Below are 8,540 nucleotides of genomic sequence, written 5' to 3' on the forward strand. Positions count from 1 at the left end.
ATAAAACTGTCTATCGTCGAAAACAATCGTGTTTTTATCTTCTGTTTTCTTCCTTTAAAGCGAATGAATACAAAACATTTGATACCTTTCGCTTATGTTTTCACATTTTTTTCTTTCTTCTTGTGTAACGAACAAACAAAAACTTTTTGTGGAAAGTTAATATCTTTTTGCTTTTCTCAGTGTATTGTTTTTTTCTTTTTTTTTTAAATTTCTTTATTTTACAAAAAAAATATAATACAATCATAACAAGTTACATTAGCAAACCGCTGTGGTTTATATTCATGTAACCATAAATTCTTGTATAACGAAGTAAAAAAATGAATAAATAAATCAAATATAAAAATAGGGTTTCCGCCGAAGGTTTTCTTTTCAGTGATGTAAATAAATTTACTAAATAAAATAAGCTATTAGCATTATAATAAGCCGAACTAAGACTATCTTTTTGCGGTATTTTTGCTTATATTTTGCATCTGTATTAATTAACTGTGCTCTTTTCAGTGAAATGAAGTCAATAAATAAACTATTACTACACCATAAGCTTATATCTTACGCTCCTTCGACGGAATTATTGTTATGAATTCTTAACACGACAGTCGAAGTTTCCTCATCCGGTTCCGCTCAAAGCAATTCCTTTCTCATTGTACCCAAAATTCAAATAATCTGAGAGCCTCCAAAGCAATCTCTGTTGTCATCTCTTTTAATACTGTTAGCTGTTAAGGAGCTGTTGACATATAGTAAAACTAACTCTGTCTCTGTCCGTCAAATTGTGGTTACGCTGTGATAAAAAAGGCAGGTGAATACTTTAGTTCCAGTACAAAATTGATTTGTTTTTATGAATGAGGGGGTTAGTCAATATAGGATTTTATTATGTACAAAGTGTTGACAGATACAAAATGTAAGATGCCAATTGTATTAATGATAAATGCTTCTTCGAGTTTAGATTTTAATTATAGAATAATTGTGAAAGAAAATAATAAAAATAGTTTTAGTATTTTTTTTACGCAGAACTGGACACACGATTGGCCACAACCCCACATGATTTTAATTGAGATGCGGCCTATTGGACGCCTGTCTGGAAGATGCCTATTCAACCGCCGCTAAAAAGAACCCATTTAAACTGACTCGGGAAGATGGAAGAGGGCAAGAACTCCACTCCTTTGCTATTTTTACAAGAATTCAAATCGATCCAGATCGTACAATGCGAAACCTAGTTATGTCAACAACAAAGAGGTGAAACCTGCGTGCTTCTATATGACCTTTAAAAAAAATCAGTGGCGCTACAACTTTTTAGGTCTGGTCTTCAGATTTCTGAATCTGTTCCAAGATCATTTGTTAATCTAATAGGCAAGTTGGTGATCAGCCTCCTGTGCCAGATGGTGTATCAGTCGACGTTTCCTCACGTTGTTTTCCTTCACCGTTCGAGCGATTGTTGAATGCGCACATAGAAAGTCCATTGGTGCACAGCCGGGGATCGAACCTACAACCTCAGTGATGATACACGCTGAAGCCACTCGGCCAACACTGCTAAACCTACCTACATTACCTATAATTCTCCCAAAATAGATGCTTTTAACATTTCGGTGAAGCAGTTACGCAGAAAAGTTGCTTTGTAAACAGATCTAGCAAATTAAAAACCAGTCAATAACTGACGTTCCCGTTGTTGGAAATTAATTTCATACTTACAATAAAACCACAATCGTTTGAACTCGAGTTGGAATCGAATGGTAATCAATATAACAGTGTCCAACTACTGTTTGCACTGGTCTCCGGAATATGCAATTTAATTGCAATCGACTGAGCATGGCGGTAACTTGATTTGGAGGTATCGAAAAATGCCAATTTAATGAGAAATTTTGCAGGTATGGCTGAACCAATGAAGTGATTGGTCTTTGGACTTCATTTGAAAACAAACGTTTTATTGTTGTTGGATTTCTATTTGACCATAGTTTAACTTAATTAATTTTCTATTAATACAAGTTATTTTTTAAAGTACACAAAACCGTATTCTTAATTTTAAAAAATATGGGAACAAATACTTGACAAAACCAAACGCTTTTGTAATATAATAAAGATATATTATACATATATACACAATACACATATATTAACTTTCAAAAGATACGCTATTACCAATTTATAACTTTTATTGTTTCGACAGGAATCTTAAATTTAAAACTAAAATAATGTATTAAAATGGATATTTAACATGAGAATAATCCAATAGCACTACTTACAGTCTCTATTAAGGGGACCTCTGTTCTTGTGTACTATCCAATGTTTAGCTCTTAAAACTAACTTTTTTTCATACATGTTTCTTTACATCATGGAAAATTAACTCCTAACTTAAGACCAATAAGTAATTTTAGTCCAACCTAATTTACTAAAAAAGATTTTTAACATAAGAAAGTGAGTCTCTATAAAAAGGAAGATACTCTGTTCTTGTGTTCTATTTTTTCACTCACTGTTTGGCACTTAATAATAACGTGCACTAACACTTCACTCATTCGAAAGATTTTAAATGGTTGACACTGATATTAACTCTATAAATTATATACGTATAGAAAATTTGTGTGAACCAGAAAGAAAATCTATATGTAAATATATACTGTAAGAGATTTTCTTTATTTTTCTATTTGTAACTCCAAACACTGGATCGATTTCTTAGTCCATATTATATAAAAAATATCCAGCCAGGATGGATATAGGTATGAGATAAAGAAAATTGCATTAGTTAAACCTTTTTATTGGAACGTACACGATTTCGGGAGATAAAAATAACAAATTCTATTGTAAGAAAAATATCAGGGGTGGAAACCGGTAGGAAGCATCAATCAAAGCCTCATGACAGATTCACAGGAAACATATTATGAAGGAAACTTCGTGTAATTTTTCTTATTGCACTGATAGTTCGTATTTATATCATACAGTATTTTTTTATCATTTCATTGAAATTTTAACTTATGATTCAATACTGATTTCGTGTGAGAGACAAACGCATGTTTAATTTATCATAATAGGCATGTGGTTAACCGTCCGTGACCAAAGATCATCGATTTTATATGAGACATACAGTTTTAGATCCAAAAAGCCAAAAGGCGAAAATACTTTCTCTTTGCTTCCTATAGAAGCAAGTGTGCACATAAATATAGTTAAAAGCAGAGTTCGAACACACCACTTCGAGGTTTACACGCCTCTTAATATTATAAAATTAGAAGGGAATATGTGTATTACAATTAATGGGAAAACTTATGAAATAAAAAGCTAAGATAAACCAGCTACAACCATTAACTCGGCAGCGTTGGCTCATTAGTGTTGGAACTAACACAATTTAAGTTTCGTTTTCATACATGTTCTGTACTAATTCAGAGGGCACGGCAGTGCGACCGCCAAGTCGAGTAAAAAAGCGTCACGGCCGTGCTATTCTTTTCTCGAAGCAGTTTAGGTCACTTTCGACTCCCCATAACTTCGTTGTGGATAAAATTAGACGCCTGAATTTTCAGTTACCAAGCAGGGATTATATATTTATTTATTATTATTTATTAACACTTCGTTGCATACAGAAATATTAACTTGGAAAAAGTAACAGAGAGTGGTGTAAGTTGTGCAAGCTAATTTGACACATTTTGGGACCTGATCTAGATGAACTGTGAAGAACTGACGCAAAAATGTGTTTATTAAGATATAATTATTTATTTCGTCATTCTACAGCTAACAAAACATATATATAAAAACTAACAATTACACTAATTATTAAATAAACAATACAAAAAGGATAAAACATTTGCCAAATTGAAGAAACAATAAAAAATATTCAATACATTTAACTAAGTAATACCTAATTTGGTTGTGATGGTGTTGCTGTATGTATGTGAAGGTGTGCATGTGGGGTATGCTCGTGATGCAGGTGATTTTGGGCTATGGATATTCTTAATACTCCTTTTAAGCATAATCCGCGATAGCTTAAACAAGTCAAGGCTGTAATATACAGGCTCGATACAAACTGAGGTTTTTTTAGTTATTAATAGAGAGACATGATTTGACACTAGCACAACTTTTATTAATTTAATATTAAATTATTTTATACTTGAAAAAAACATTTATCGCATCAATTTATTAAGGTACAAAATACCTAGGTTCAATTTGCAATACCGCAAATAAAATCCAAGCAACTCATGTATAATTAAACGCGAGGGTCCAAAAATTCCACGACGGAAATTACAATTAACATATAAACGCCAGGTCCCTTTTAGCTAAATTACAAAAGACGATAACGAGGTCTTGTCAAAGTCCGGCAATTCCATAAAGTGAATGAATAATATAAACACTTAAACCTCCATAGACCAGAGGACACACTATACTAATTTAGCTTTTTTTTTTTTTTTAATTGGGGAAATGCATTGCGCATACCCCACCGCGGTGCGACTGTTATGTGGGACTCGCGAATGTGCATACCCACTAAAACCCCAAGGTGCCACCAACAATCGCCTTAGGCGGGATGCGGTAACAGCAGAGCCTTGTCCGCTTATACTAATTTAGCTTCGTCAAGATTCGTAAATGATACAATGTCGATTTTTCTTTCTGCACGAATTCTATTAGAACGTACTAACGATTATACTAATGTTTAAAGAACTTTATTTCTCATTACAAAAAATATATTTTTATTTACATGAGAAACTTTATATAATATACGAACACGTCGCCATCAGCCGTTCCAATTTTAGTCTACTAGGCTCGTTCTGATATGTATCTTTAATGCCCTTTTGAATTGGTGAAACGCGCGAATATTACGAATTTTAGACGGTTATTAATAAAATAATTGCACACCCTCATACTTAAGACTTCTTGTAATAATTTGTACGCCGCTTCGGCAAGATAAGAAAACTCACTCGACGAGTATTGCGTGTAGTGATGTTTTTGATTTTTTAAATGATAAGCTACTATGGAGAGAGTTATTTTAAAAAAAAATTAAAATACAGGTGCTATAAACACGTAGTTGTTTAATTGTCATAATTATTGTAGATTTTATTAGTCTGTTAATACTTGTTAAGTTTAATAAACAAAAATAATATTTACCATTCTATTACTAAAGCTATTTCATTTCGTATTTGTGCGGGTCGACAAAGATCGTTCCTGAAATGGTTTCCCGGGGAAACAATAATTGTTTCGTGTTTCCAGATCTACTTGTCTAAAACAATTAAATATCTGCCCTATGATCCTTTGTAAGGCTCTATAACAATAATTAAATATTCGATAAATATAATAACAACAATTCATAAATCCTAAACTATACTGAACAAACCCAATTTGAAGTAGGTCGAACGTTTAAAATACGTTCTAATAGATTTAGAGACGGTTTAAGAAGAATATTGGGCGTCGGATCCCGAGGGATTACGGGAATATAGGAATCAATCTTGTATATCCGATTGAGGCTTGCTCCATTGTAGTCCAAACAAATCGCTTCGTATTTCTTGTGAACGGTCCATTTCAGAATTGTGAATTGTTTTCTGAGCTTTTAAACTTTTGTTTTTTATAGAAAAGAGATACGAGGCTCATACAAACTTAAACAACGTTTAAATAAAACTTCTTTAACAGATATAAATGCGAATTTATTATATCAGTTATATTTTGTAACATTTTTTTTTTTAAAGACAATTCACACCAATTGACCTAGTCCCATGCTAAGCTGGTGAAGCTAATGTTATGGGTACTAGGCAACGGATATACATACATATTATAGATAGATAGACATATAAATACATATTTAAACACCCAAGACCCAAGCACAACACCAAATGCTCATCACATCGATGTTCGTCTCAGCCGGGGATCGAACCCGGGACCCATGGATTCGCAGTCAGGGGTACTAACCACTAGACCAATGAGTCGTGATGTTAGAAATCCATCCGTTTTGTTGATCGTCACCTTAAATTTTGTTGCTGCGTCGGTAATCAAACCCGGAAAGTTCCGTATTTGGAGGCGACCTTATGGTATCTTGTTTTTTTTAATCCATTAGAAGATAACAGAACAAAGACGAAAGGAATTAACTAAAATAATTTTCAATGATGAAAATTATTATCCGAACAGCCTGCTAATATCAAGGAAATTGTAATTAAAGTTAAAACGTTACTTGGAAAATGTAAAGATTTAACACTACACATAAAATTTTATTGACACAGCCGACACGTCAGCCACATAAAATGTTAATAACCAAACTAATAAGGCTAATGGAAAGAAAAAGGAACAAAAACTTCCTAAACAGGTGTTTAAGGGTAATCCATCAGCCTTTACTCGTTTCGACAGGGACAAATTAAATTTGTAAGCGTTTTAGGAGTTACTTTGTTTCATAAGTCCTTTTAGAAACTACATATATAATAAATACATATAAGGTAAAATAAGTAATTAGTAAGGGGGCGTCCATAAATTACGTGAGGTGTTTAAAGGGGGGAGGGGATCGAGTCAAATCTCATTTAATCTTACGTTGGAGAGAGGGGGGGTCTCGGCAAATATCACGCAATTTTTTTTCTGATTGAAAAAAAAATTTAGGAAAACGGCTGACGTTTGTTTTTGAGCTCTTCGAGCTCAAACTATTGAGCTCGTTTCGTACTAACGAATTCTGTGTTATGTTGAGTTCTCCGAGCTCAAAAAGATAGCTTCTTACGCTTTTACGTAAGAAACCGACATTTTAAGCCCCCTAAGTATCCCTTACAAACAAAGTTTGACTTACTAATCATAATACTCTGTTTAAAAAAAATCAATGGCGCTACAACCTTCATTAGGTTTTAGGATTAGGTCTGGGCCTCAGATTTCTGTATCTGTTTCATGATCATTTGGTAATCAAATTGGCAAGTAGGTGATCAGCCTTCTGTGCCTGACGCATGCCGTTGACATTTTGGGTCTAAGGTTTCCTCCCGATGTTTTTCTTCACCGTTCGAGCGAATGTTGAACGCGCACATAGAAAGAAAGTCCATTGGTGCACATCAAACCTACGATCTCAGGGATCATCGCACGCTGAAGCCACTAGGCCAACACTGCTAAGTAAGTACTACCTTTACCCTCAGTTAAATTTGATTTTCGCTGTAATGAAAAGAGATCGAAGATTAAAAGACTGCAATCAGACTTGAGTTTAAATCAATGATAATAATTATTAAAAACGGATAAATAGAAAACTTGTACAAATTTAAAAAGTTTGGTGACTGTATTGGGATACTTATTCAATCAATCAATCAATAAAAAAAAACATTTATTCATGTAGGTAACACAATGTACACTTATGAACATCAAAAAAGAAATATACATTAAATGCTTATAATTTTACATTTACTGCCAGTTCTCAAATCAAGGGCGTAGAACGGAAGAGAAGAACTGGCAATAAACTCTCCGCCACTCTTTTTAATCGCCACGTTATTTGTTTTACACAACGTTTGTAAGGAGCTGCAACAATTACACCATGTTCCACATGACATCTTAAGTAATAAATAAAATACATTAAAAACAAAGATTTGTCTTCTATCAGCAGGAGGCATGGTGAAATAGGAGCACGCACTTACATTCTCGTGGGAACAACACGCAAATAGTCGTTCATATTCGTTGAGAGGCCAATACTTTTAATTCTAACTGAATTCTTTTATAACAATTATTAACATTTATCACCTTGGAAATACTTAGCTGAGGGTCTAGCACCTCTTATTGTAAGCCTGTTAACAACCTACTTCTGTTAAATAAAACACTATTTTGACCGGATTGAAGTTATGTATTATTATAAATTTACAACTATTTAACATAATTTTATGTTAAATAGTTGTAAATTTATAATAACTATTAAACGCACGCTGTAAAGCACGCGAAACGTCGGATAAATTTAAAATTATGTTAAATAGTTGTAAATTTATAATAATACATAACTTCAATCCGGTCAAAATAGTGTTTTATTTAAATGAGTAAAAGTTATGTCAATCAAAGACAATACAACCTACTTCTGGTATGCCACCTGTTGTTATAACAGAACTCATGTTATATGTTAAACGCTTCAAATCCTTGATCAAACTTTAATTTAATTTGTCGACATTGTGTCGACTAATTCGGTTTCGATTCAGGGAAAGTTTGTCACCAAACGCTGCATTGAAAAGTTTTATTAAGTTTACCCAGAGCTGCTAGAGGCAGGTAGGAGAGTATTGGGCGCGATATTTTGCTATTCCGAACTAGTTTGAATAACTTTCACGACAAATTGGAGGATTTGATCCTTGATTTGTTGAGTTTACTTTCGGTATTCAAAGTGTGTTTGGTAAGGAGTTATGAATAGACTAGTTTTATTTCGGAATATATTAGTATGGAATAATTTTGAATGGTTTCTGTAAGTTTTTCTTTAAACCTACCTATATAAATCGGAGGGAAGTAATCAATTCCACGTGTATTTTCTATACATAATTCGAATCTATACATATAACTTTTTGAGCTAAATGTACAAGTCATCTACTCTATAAATTTCTTTTGAAAACCTATACAGCTTTTACTAAATGGAAGACGATCTTATATAGGACGAA

This window comes from Pieris napi, chromosome 11 (assembly GCF_905475465.1).
Source record: "Pieris napi chromosome 11, ilPieNapi1.2, whole genome shotgun sequence".
NCBI lineage: Eukaryota > Metazoa > Arthropoda > Insecta > Lepidoptera > Pieridae > Pieris > Pieris napi.